General features: G+C 39.0%; 2 non-coding genes across 2 annotated transcripts; one reads left to right on the plus strand and one right to left on the minus strand.

Moving 5' to 3' along the window:
• The first annotated feature begins 2,689 nt into the window (after positions 1 to 2,689).
• Positions 2,690 to 2,762, plus strand: TRNAK-UUU. The gene has a single exon. It is a non-coding gene; the product is annotated as a tRNA-Lys (tRNA).
• A 2,927-nt stretch (positions 2,763 to 5,689) lies between these two features.
• On the minus strand, positions 5,690 to 5,761 carry TRNAA-UGC. Its single transcript has one exon. It is a non-coding gene; the product is annotated as a tRNA-Ala (tRNA).
• Positions 5,762 to 11,399: the final 5,638 nt, after the last annotated feature.

The raw sequence follows: 11,399 nt of genomic DNA on the forward strand, positions 1-11,399 counted from the left end.
ATATGTGAACTGCTGTATGAAAAGTGAATTTACTCTGTAAATCTTCACCCAAATCAAAATAAAATTAAAAAAAAACAAACAAACAATGATATTGAAGGATGAAGTCCAAGCTGCACTAAAGGAATTGGTGAAAAACAAGGCTCCAGGAATTGACGGAATACCCATTGGGATGTTTCAGCAAATGGATGCAGTGCTGGAGGTACTTATTTATGCCAAGAAATTTGGAAGACAGCTACCTGGCCAACTGAGTGGAAGAAATTTGCATTAGTGCCCATTGAAAAGAAAGGTGATCCAGAATGTGGAAATTATAGAACAATATCATTAATATCACATGCAGTAAAATCTTCCTGAAGATAATTAAAAAATGGTTGCAGCAGTGCTTTGACAGGGAACTTCTGTTTTGTATAGGGTCGCTATGAGTCAGAACCTACTTGAAGGCACCTAACAACAACAATGAAGACATAAGATGTATTGGAAGTGAGGAGATACCCAAGGAAATTCTTCTTTCTTCTCTTTCCTTTTTGTTTAAATTGAGACTTAACTGATTGCTGTCAAGTTGATTCCCAGTCATGTAGTGACACTTAATAGGGACCATAAGGGATAGAGTAGAATTGATCTGTTAGGGTTTCCAAGGCTGTAAATCGTTTAACAAACAAATTGTCATATCTTTTTTCCTCAGAACTTCTGACCTTTCTCTTAGCAGCTGGGCACTTTACCACTGCACCACTGGGCTACTCTCAAATTGAGGTTCATTTCACATAAAGTAAAATACATAAAACTTAATTATCCAGATTGATGAGTTAATGTAAATATGTATACACCCATGTAATCCACATCCAGACCATGATAAAGGGTTGTTCAGCTCCTGGAAGCTCCATTGTATCACATCCCAATGAATTTCTATCTTCAAATCTCTGCTGTGCTCATTGGAGTAGGGATTCTTTCACTCAATATGTTTTTTGTTAGATGCATCTATACTGTTTCTAGTAGCAGTACTTTTTTTTTCTTATTGTTCTTTCATATTCCATTGTGTGATTGCTGTCCATATTTTTTTTTTCATGTATTTTGCTGTTAATATACATTTGAAATGGCAAATGCTGCTGTGAGCATTCTTGTACATGTGTTTCAAGGGTAATTAGCATGCACTTTTTTTTCTTGGATCTAAATGTAGTCATGGAGTTTCAAGGTTGTAGGTTATATATATATGTTTTGTTTTAGGCACTATTTCCAAATAGTGTATCGTGTGAATATACAAGTTGACAGTCTCATCAGCAATGAATGAATGTTTTAGTTATTCCATATCTTCAGTAACACTTGATATTGTCAGTTTTTTAAGTTAAGCAATTCTGCTGAAGGGTAATACTATTTCATTGTGCTTTTAATTTACATTTTCCTGATAGTTAATGATGTCCACAATCTTTTGTTGTTGCTGTTGTTAAGTGCCGTCGGGTCGGACCCAACTCATAGCAATTCCTCCTTGGGTTTCCGAGGGAGTATCACTATGGAAGTAGATTGCCCCATCTTCCTTCTGAAGAGTGGCTGGTGGGTTTGAACCTCCAGATTTCTGGTTAGCAGTCAAGTGCCTTAGGCTCTACGCTACAAGAACTCCCCCACAATCTTTAAGAAAATGCTTATTTCCCAAATGGGAATGCCTTTTTGTGAAGTACATGTTTAATCTTTGCTCATTTTCACGGAATATTCAGTCTTTTTCTTCGTTTTTTGTAGGAGTTCTTCATATAGTCCACATAAGGGTTCTTTGTCAAACTTAAGTATTGAAGTACCTCTTTTTTCAGACTGTGACTAATCCCTTCTTCTCATGGAAACAAACAAGCAAACCCTTGCTATAGAGTCACTTCCTGCTCTCCATGTGACACAGAGTAGAATTGCTCCATAGGGTTTTCTTGGCTGTAATCTGTAGGGAAGCAGGTCCCCAGGTCTTTCTTCTGAGTTGCTGCTGGATGTGTTCAAATCAAAACCTTTAGGTAATATAGCAAGTAAATGATCTGGACCCAGGAAATCCTTCTCAAGTAGAAGAGAACTGGAAAAACCTTGTAAGAAGAGAGAGAGAGAGAGGGAGGGAGGGAGGGAGAGAGAGAGAGAGAAAAAAGAGAGCAAAAGAGAGACACTGAAAATAAAAGGAAGAGGAGGTATGGTTCACACAGAGTACAGAAGTTGCTTCATGAAGAAAAGCAAGTATAGATGTGGACAACATTAAACCCAGGCACCCTTGCTTGCCCACCATCATTATGGTCTTCAAATTTTCTCCTTCAACTCTTTTCTCCTCTGCCTCCCAAGGATGTAAGAAAGATGTGTCAAACAATGCAGAGGGATAGAAGAGTGGTATGAGTTTTGCTTCCAAGAAAATAGGTTCAGATGGGGACATAAGAAATAAAGACATAAAATCACAAGACCAGACAAGAAAGAAAGACTTCTGTGGCTAGCAGTGTGGTGTGAAACACAGCAGTGCTTCTTCCTCTGGGGGACACAGCTCTGGTTCTGAAAATCTAGAGATAGAAAACAAAGAGAGAAGGAATGGAAACACTCTGAAGGGTTATATATAGCATTTCTTTCAAACAAAATGATGTTGGCAATGAGAATTTAAGGAAAATTATTTGATAATATGGAATATAAAAGCAATTGACCAAAGAATGGAACCTTGACAATCTTCTCAATAACATCCAAAGAAAGGGCCTGGATAGCTCAGTTGGTAGAGCATCAGACTTTTAATCTGAGGGTCCTGGGTTCAAGTCCCTGTTCAGGCGCTTTCCCATTTTACTCTGATTTACTGTTCTTCTATTTTACTCTGATTATTGCTCTCCTATTGTACTCTATTTCTTGTTCTTTTATTTTACTCTATTTATTGTTCTTAGAAGCTCAGCTTCTTGACTCTTCTTTTTCTGCTCTTTGCCCTACAGGAATCTGAAGAGAACCAAGAGAATGGAAAAAGAAATGGTATGAGTTAGCATAGTCGAGTTCTGTTTTTCACACTTTAGGTAGAAAGGCAAACCTTTCAGTAATTCAGAGGAAAAAGATATGGATGATTAAGGTCGTGGTAACAAGGAATAACATAAAGTCAGGATTGAGGGATATTTTGGAATTAGAGAGCTAGTAAGGCTGTAATAATGCCTTTCACTGAGCACAGAAAGAGGTTTGTATAGTTCTCTGTGTACCTTTATTGACACTTCACTGACATTTTGTGTAACAAATGTGGAATTTTTACATGATGAATTTGCCTCAGAGACAGCAGGTGAAATTGTTTTCTAAAAACTGAAATAACCAAGTCTGAAACTCTATTGACGCTAATGTGGAGAATTGGATTTTTATATGGTTTTGGAGGAGAGACTCCTCTGACTGTTGAATGGGGGAAAAAAAATAAACGTAAATTTATGAGCTGTAAACCAAAGGAGCTCTGTGTAGAGCCTAAGGCACATGACTGCTAACCAGAAGGCTGGCGGTTCAAACCCACCAGCCACTCCTGGGAAGGAAGGTTGGACAACCTACTTCTATAGTGATATCACCTCAGAAACCCAAGGAGGGGTCGCTATGAGTCATGGCTGACTCAACAGCACACAACAACAACAACAACAATCAGAATTCCAGAACAGGAAGAGACAAATAAAACCACAGAAAAAATTGTCAAAGATTTGTTAGAAGAGAATTTTCCTGGTATGATGAAAGATGAGGATATATCCATTCAAGAGGTCCAAGGAACCCTAAACAGGATAGACCCCAAAAGAAAATCACCAAGATATATCATCATCAAACTCACCAAAACCAAAGACAAAGAAAGAACCCTGAGAGCAGCACAGGAAAAATGAAAAGTTACCTGCAAGGGGCAAGCAATAACACTAAGCTTGGATTTCTCAGGTGAGAATATAGTGGCATGGTGTATATAAAACCCTGAAAGAGAAAAATTTCCAACCAAGATTTATGTATCCAGCAAAATTGTCCCTCAAATATGATGGTGAAATTAGGACATTTCCAGATAAGCAGAAATTAAGAGAATTTGTTAAAACCAGACAAATCTTACAAGAGATGCTAAAGGGAGTCATTTGGACAGAGAAGCAACAACAGCAAACAACAACTGACCATTAACACACATGATGACATAACCCAGAAACCAACCCAGCTATGGAAGTATCCAAAGTAAATAAACCTACAAGATTGTAAACAGGAAACCAGAAACATCAATTGACAAATGAGGACAACCACAGAGCAAAAAGAGGGTAAAAACTGTGTAGTTACAGAACTTATAAATGGTAGGGAAATCAAGAGAACTACAAGTTAGAACAGACTGTTCTAAACTTGGGAAGAAAACTATAAATCATGGGGTAACCTCAAAGAAAAATGATAAACCTTCACATCAAAATTAAACAGAGGACCAGCACAAATATTTACCGAATACTAAAACAATAGCAACAAAGGAAGTGATAACATGATTCATAAAAAAACATGCTCAGCATAGAAAATTATATGGAACAAAGAAATCAACACCACTAAAAAGCACATAACAAAAATGACACCAACAAATTCATACTTGTCAATAATTACATGTCTGGCAAGTGACTTATCTCTAAGATTTATAGTAAACTCCAATGCCTCAACAGCAAAGGAATTAACAACCCAAGTGACAAATGGGCAGAAGACATGATATAGACACTTCACCTAGGAGGATATTCAGGTGGCCAGCTAATACATGAAGAGATGCTCACAATCATTGGCCATCAGAGAGATGCAAATCTAAACAACGATGAGATACCATCTCTCCCCAGCACTGATGGTAAGGTGAAAATAACTAATGCTGGCAGGCACGTGGAAAGATTGGGACTGTTGTCATACACTGCTGGTGGGACCAAAGTGATACAACCACTGTAGAAAGCAGTATGCTGATTCCTTAGAAAGCTGGAATTGGAGATACCATTTGACCCAGCAATCCCATTACTAGGTATATATCCTAGAGAGGTGAGAGACAGGACAGGAACAGGTATATGCACACCCATGCTCATTGCAGCACTATTTGCAACAGTAAGAAGATGGCAACAACCTTCGTGCCCACTAATGAAAGAGTGGATGACCAAACTATGGTACATACACAAAATGCAATGGCATGCAGCACTAAAGAATAATATAGAGTCTGCAAACCCCCCATAACTTGGATGAAGTTGGAGGACATTATGCTGAGTGAAATAAGTCAATCACAGAAGGACAAATATAATATTAGTTCATTGTTGTGGAGGGTCAAGGAAACGTTTATATATGGAGGGAAACTTTCTTTGTTGGTTACTAGGGGTGGGAAGGAGGGGAGGGAATACTGGAGGGTAGCACTGACCCATGTCACTTTAGTTTTGTGTATTTCACTGTATACAAATTATATTTCAATAAAAAGCATTTTTTAAAAAAGAAAAATGCCAGGCAGGTGAATAATGTGTTGATGTGCACGCTTTTGTTTCTGATGATTCAGTGATTCTGATGGGATCCAGTTCTTCTTTTTCCCCTTTCTTAACGTCTTCCTTCTGCTGTCGCAGTCACCTTACGGAATGTAGAAGTTCACAATACAAGCATGGAAGAGCATTGAAAGCAATCCACTGGTTTATGTTTTTACCTTCTGCATGTGCAGGAACAGTATGAGAAATATTAGGAGAAGTGTATTACTTCCAGGTTGGGTTTAAAAAATGTTGGAGAAAAAGTGTGGAGGTGCTGGGAATTGAACCCAGGGCCTCATACATGCAAAGCATGTGCTCTACCACTGAGCTACACCCCCACCCTGTATGGCTCTTTGCTAACCTTTCTCTAGAAATAAGTGTTACTGCCTTAGGCACTGGCACAGACCTTTTGGTTAGCAGCCCAATGCTTTAACCAAAGTACCACCATTGCTCCTTGATGACGTTGAGTATATCACTTCCTCCACAAGAGGTAGGGTCTGATCAAATCCAATTTGGTTAGCCTCTGATAAAGTAGTTTTCTTTAGGGTAGGCTACAGTGAAGACAGAACATTATTTCAAAATGGTTACTTGTCTCCCTTCCTTTGTTGGACGAAAGGGCTCTAGTGGTGTAGTGGGTAGTCAGTGGCTGGAACCTACCAGCTGCTGTGCAGAAGAACGATGGGCCAGGCTGCTTCTCTAAAGAGTTAGAGCCTTGGAAACCCAATGGGGGTCCTTTCTTTCTAACGAATAATTTTATACAATCAACTCCATGATAGTGAGTTTAGTTTTGGTGTTTTTTTTTTTTTTTTTTTTTAAAGAAGAAGGTGACTTGTCTCTGAAGGTTCCAATGAGAATCTTATGCTAAGCCTTGTGGTAAAACTCACAAAGTATGATAGACCTCTTAATGCTAGTCTTCCAGGAGTTTTTCCCTCTAAAGCCAGTCTACACACAGTGTTCAGCAATAAACAAGTATTTCTAATCAATGCTGGATTTAGCTGTAGTGATGGTTTCTGCTCTTATTAAGCAGCGAACCTCTGTATCAGACTGTCTCTCAAGTTTTCAGGATGCTGCTTTGCCCTGCAATGTCAATTTTCTGATATATGTCTGAAGAGCTGCTAATTTTTAGTTTTGTAGCTTTTTCCTTATCGTGAGAATGGGAGATATGACTTCTAAGCTCTTTATCAGGAACATAGCAGAATTCTTAATTTTTCAATTGATTACTTGTTCAAATCTATTTTTAAATAGATAGATTGATAGTGTTTTGGATATATCAAGTTGATAAAGTGTGTTGTTAGAATTAAATTTGCGTAGTTATTTCTACTTGTTTCAGGTGGCTGCTGGAAAATTTAAAATTGCATATGTGTTCCTCCTTCATGACTTACATTATATTTCTGTTTGACTGCACAGGTTGGAGTGAATGGTGTCTGATTAGGTGTTGTTCTGGGAGAATCCCAGAGACTGAGTATGGAGTCTGACCTACCAACATAAAGTCCCATGTCGTGCATGGACTTGGAAGAATGTGGTCACATTCATGATCCGTTTCAATCTTTACAACATCTCTGTTTACATGGTAGTCCTTGGCCTCATTTTTCAGATATTGATTGGACACTAATCACATTTTGGTAATTGCCCTATGTCTCCCACCTCAGCAGAATGTAAAGGAACGCTTGCTCAATTAGGTAATAAAACACTGAATGATATTGTTTGTGTCCAATCAAATATTTCTTAAAGACATGAAAGGCAAGCATCTGAGTTCAGTTGGGCTGAGTGATCTATTGGACACAATCCCTGGTTCCCAGTTTCTGTACAGTCAATGTCCCTATTCTGATTTTGTTTCTTACTTTGTACCAATTATCCTTTTCTACCTCGAAGCAGTTCCCGTGGTGGAACACTAGATTAATTTGTCCTGACAGTGTCCAGGAGTTTCCAGTGGGAAACAGAAACTGAAACCAAAACACTTACTTGAAAAGAAGAAAAAGTCAAAATGACAAAAACAAAAAACTTATCTGCTATCCCTAACAAAGAATGTCAAGAGACAGGTTGATGTTAGAAGGAAAAACGTGGGGTATTCACACCTGAATCTTGGTGCCTTCATTACCCTTTGCTTTCATTTCTTGGAATTCTAGGTCACCTCATAAATGTTCAGTGAGACCTTTCATATAGAAATGTTTCTTTTTGGTATTTCCTAGAAAAGAAATAATTTGAGATTTGGAGATTGGAAACAGGGGTGGCTGCAGGGATGTCTTATCAGAAAGAAAATTTAGGATGCTGTTCAAATAGCTTAAAGTTTCAGTGATGTTCAACAATTTCCCTTTTTCTAGCAGCTTAAAAATAGAGTAGACTCCAGATACAAACCCAGATTTTCTGACTGAAAAATTATCCCAGGGCTGGATGACCCAATAAGCAAGGTAAGCACAGTCTTACTTGTGTTTACTTATCCATCTCTAATGAACAAGTTCACAGTGAACAAAATGATTGAATACAAGTTAGTTATCCCTTGTTTATCTTGTTTACTGGGCACTCTGTCCCAGTCAGAGATTGTAAATTTGAAAAGAGGCTTTGATTCTGTAGGAAGATGATGAGGGATTGGGAGAGAGACAGATGCCAGCCATACCTAGAAGCAGAATCTTTGATGTAGTGAAAAACTGTGAAATTATTCACTTTAGATTAGTAAGTAAGCACAAGTAAACCCATGCTTGTCTTGCTTATTGGGAAATCGAACACTAAATTCCCACATATACACACTCATATACTATAGGGAGTCTTTTTCACAGGACTTTTAAACATTTCTTCCAAGTAAAAAGACCTTCCTTACCATCCCCCCATACACATATACACAACATCAGAGCAGAAATGAATCACAAGTGCAACCAAAACCCCTTACATTCCAGTTAGTGACCCTGTAGGACAGAGTAGGACTGCCCCATACAGATTCCAAGGCTGTATTATCTTCCTTTTTTTAAAAAATCTTTTGTTGCAATTTGGGTGACATTTTACATAGCAGATTTGCTTTACATTCAACAGTTCATATATATTTTGATTTGTGACACAGGTTACATTCCCCACAGTGTAACAGCTCTCCTCCCTGTGTTACCCTTTCCCTGTGCCCTTATTGCCTGTGCATTCCTGATACCCCACTTCCTCCCCTGTGCAAATGCTGCCCTTTGATCTCTCCTGGTTGATTGCTCTAAGGAGTGCATCTCCCTGGTATAGGCCTGTCTACTGATTGGCTGTGAGTTAAGCCATGGGAGGGAGTTCAATTCCAGCCCTGAAAGATGAGTCAGGGCCATAATCTCAGAGCTTCACCAATTTTTATCAGACCAGTAAGACTGGTTTTTATTTTTTTTATGATTTTGAATCTTATTCCACATTTCCTTCCATTTCTATCCAGGATCTCCAATTTTGATCCCTTTCCAGGTGGTTGATATTGGTAGCCAGGCACCATCTAGTGCTTCTGGTCTCAGGGTCCTATAGGCTGAGGTTCTCATCCACCTTTGCACTAATTTTTCCCATCTGTCTTTGATTTTCTTCACTCTTTGTTTGCTCTGGATGAGCAGAGACCAACAGCATCTTAGCTGGCTTCTCACAAGCTTTTAAGATCCCATTCACTACTCACCAATGTGTTGTTGTTGTTAGGTGCCATTGAGTCATCTCTGACTCATAGCAACCCTATGCACAGCAGAATGAAACACCACTGGGTCCTGAGTCAGTTGCATGATTCTTGCTATACTTGAGCCCAATGCCGCTGCCACTGTGTCAATCCATCTCGTAGAAGGCCTTCCCTTCTTTTGTTGATCCTCCACCTTACCAAGCATGACATCCTTCTCCAGGGAATGATCCCTTCTGACAACATGATCAAAATATGTGAGACGATGTCTGGCTATTCTTGCCTGCAAAGAGCATTCTGGCTGCACTTCCTCCATGGCAGACCTGTTAGTTCTTTTGGTAGTCCATGGTACTTTCAGCATTCTTCGCCAACACAACAGCTTAAAAGCATCAGTTCTTCTTCGGTCTTCCTTATTCATTGTCCAACTCTCACATGCATATGAGGTAATTGAAAATACTATGGCTTGTGTCAGGTGCACCTTAGTCCTCAAGGAGACATCTTTGCTCTTCAGCACTTGAAAGAGGACCTTTGCAGCCGATTTGCCCAGTGCTATACATCGTGTGATGTCCTAACTGCTGTTTCCATTGGCATTGATTGTAGAAACAAGCAATGTGAAGTCTTTGACAATTTCAGGCTTTTCTCCGTTCATCGTAATGCTGCTTAAAGGTCCAGTTGTGAGGATTTGTGTTTTCTTTATATTGAGATGTAATCCATACTGCAGACTGTATTCTTCAATCTTCATCAGTAAGTGCTTCAAGTCATCCTCACTTTCAGCAAGCAAAGTTGTGTCGTCAGCATATCGCAGGTTGTAAAGTATTCCACCTCCAATCCTGATGCCACATTCTTCTTCATATAATCCAGCTTCTTGGATTATTTGCTCAGCATGCAGACTGAATAAGTATGGTGAATGGATACAACTCTAATGCACTCCCTTCTTGATTTTAAACCATGCAGTGTTCCCTTTTTCTGTTCGAACAACAACCTCCTGGACTGTGTACAGGTTCCTGATGAGTACAGATAAGTCTTCTGGAATTCCGATTCTTCTCAACGTCATCCACAATTTGTTATGATCTACACAATCACATGTTTTTGTATAGGCAATAAAACATAAGTAAACATCTTTCTGGTATTCTTTGCTTTGAGCCAAGATCCATCTGACATCAGCAATGATAGCCCTCATTCCACGTCCTCTTCTGAATCCAGCTTGTGTTTCTGGAAGTTCTCTGTCCATATACTGCTGCAACCATTTTTAAATTATCTTCAGTAAGATTTACTCACCAATGTAGATGTAGGGTAATATTTTTGTATGCAGTGTTGTATCAATTGAGCTTGATGTTTCCCATGACCATGGTTCCCAGACGACAGGCCTAGTGACTCATTCCTTGAAGGTTTTATTTGTGGCTGAGAAGTTATCTTAACTTTGCCTCCAGTCAGCTTTAAACTACATTTGCACATTTTTATACACATGCAAATGCAAACACGTATGTAGGAATATCATCAGCCAAACCATTGAATGGTCATAGATATAGATATATATAGATATATTCCCATTCTGCTATCACATCTTTCCATCGAGGAGTGAGTGGTGGGAGGGTGGCTTCAACTACCAATATTCCCGTTTGCCTGTCCACACCTGATTTTATTGCCTATCTATGTGTCCACCTGTAGATTAGTGTTTGCTATTACTGATAATGGAATACTGTGTATGAAATAGTATTTGCCTCTATTGTCTGTACCTCTTGTGCACCTCTCCTTGTCTTCCTTTACCTTAGTGATATTGTGCTAGTCACATGCTTTTGTTATATTGCTTTTCTCTTCATTCATATCAAACCTGTCTCTTAACTCTCTATCTATTTTCCCTCCCTTGCTTCACTTCCCTTCAGATCCCTGGTAACCAACAAAGAAAGTTTCCTTCCCTGTATTAACCTTTCCCTGACTTTTTGTAATAATGGGCTCATACAGTATTTAGCTATATTCTTTATGGAAGCAGACTATCACATCTTTCCATGAAGGAGTGAGAGGTGGAGGGTGGCTTCAACTACCAACCTTTTAGTTGGTATCTGAGCACGGCGACCACTGTGGAAAGAGGGCTCCTTATAAGTGCAATAGCATGTAGTGTATTGGAATTCTTTTCTCACAATTTACAGAGTAGAACTCCATAACGTTTTCTAGGCTGTAATACCTCTGTGAGCATATCATCCATAGTTTGTACTGCAGAGCCCCTGGATGGGTTGAATCTTTGACCTTTAGGTGAGTGGCCTAGCATTTAACCCTTGCACCACCAGGGCTCCTTACCTGAATTTTCAGCTTAATTTTTAAATAAAGATACAAAAGGTCAATTAACACTTCATGGGAGACAACAGGAATAA

Source organism: Orycteropus afer, unplaced genomic scaffold, assembly GCF_000298275.1.
Source record: "Orycteropus afer afer isolate SDZICR_OR568_19922 unplaced genomic scaffold, OryAfe1.0 scaffold01358, whole genome shotgun sequence".
NCBI lineage: Eukaryota > Metazoa > Chordata > Mammalia > Tubulidentata > Orycteropodidae > Orycteropus > Orycteropus afer.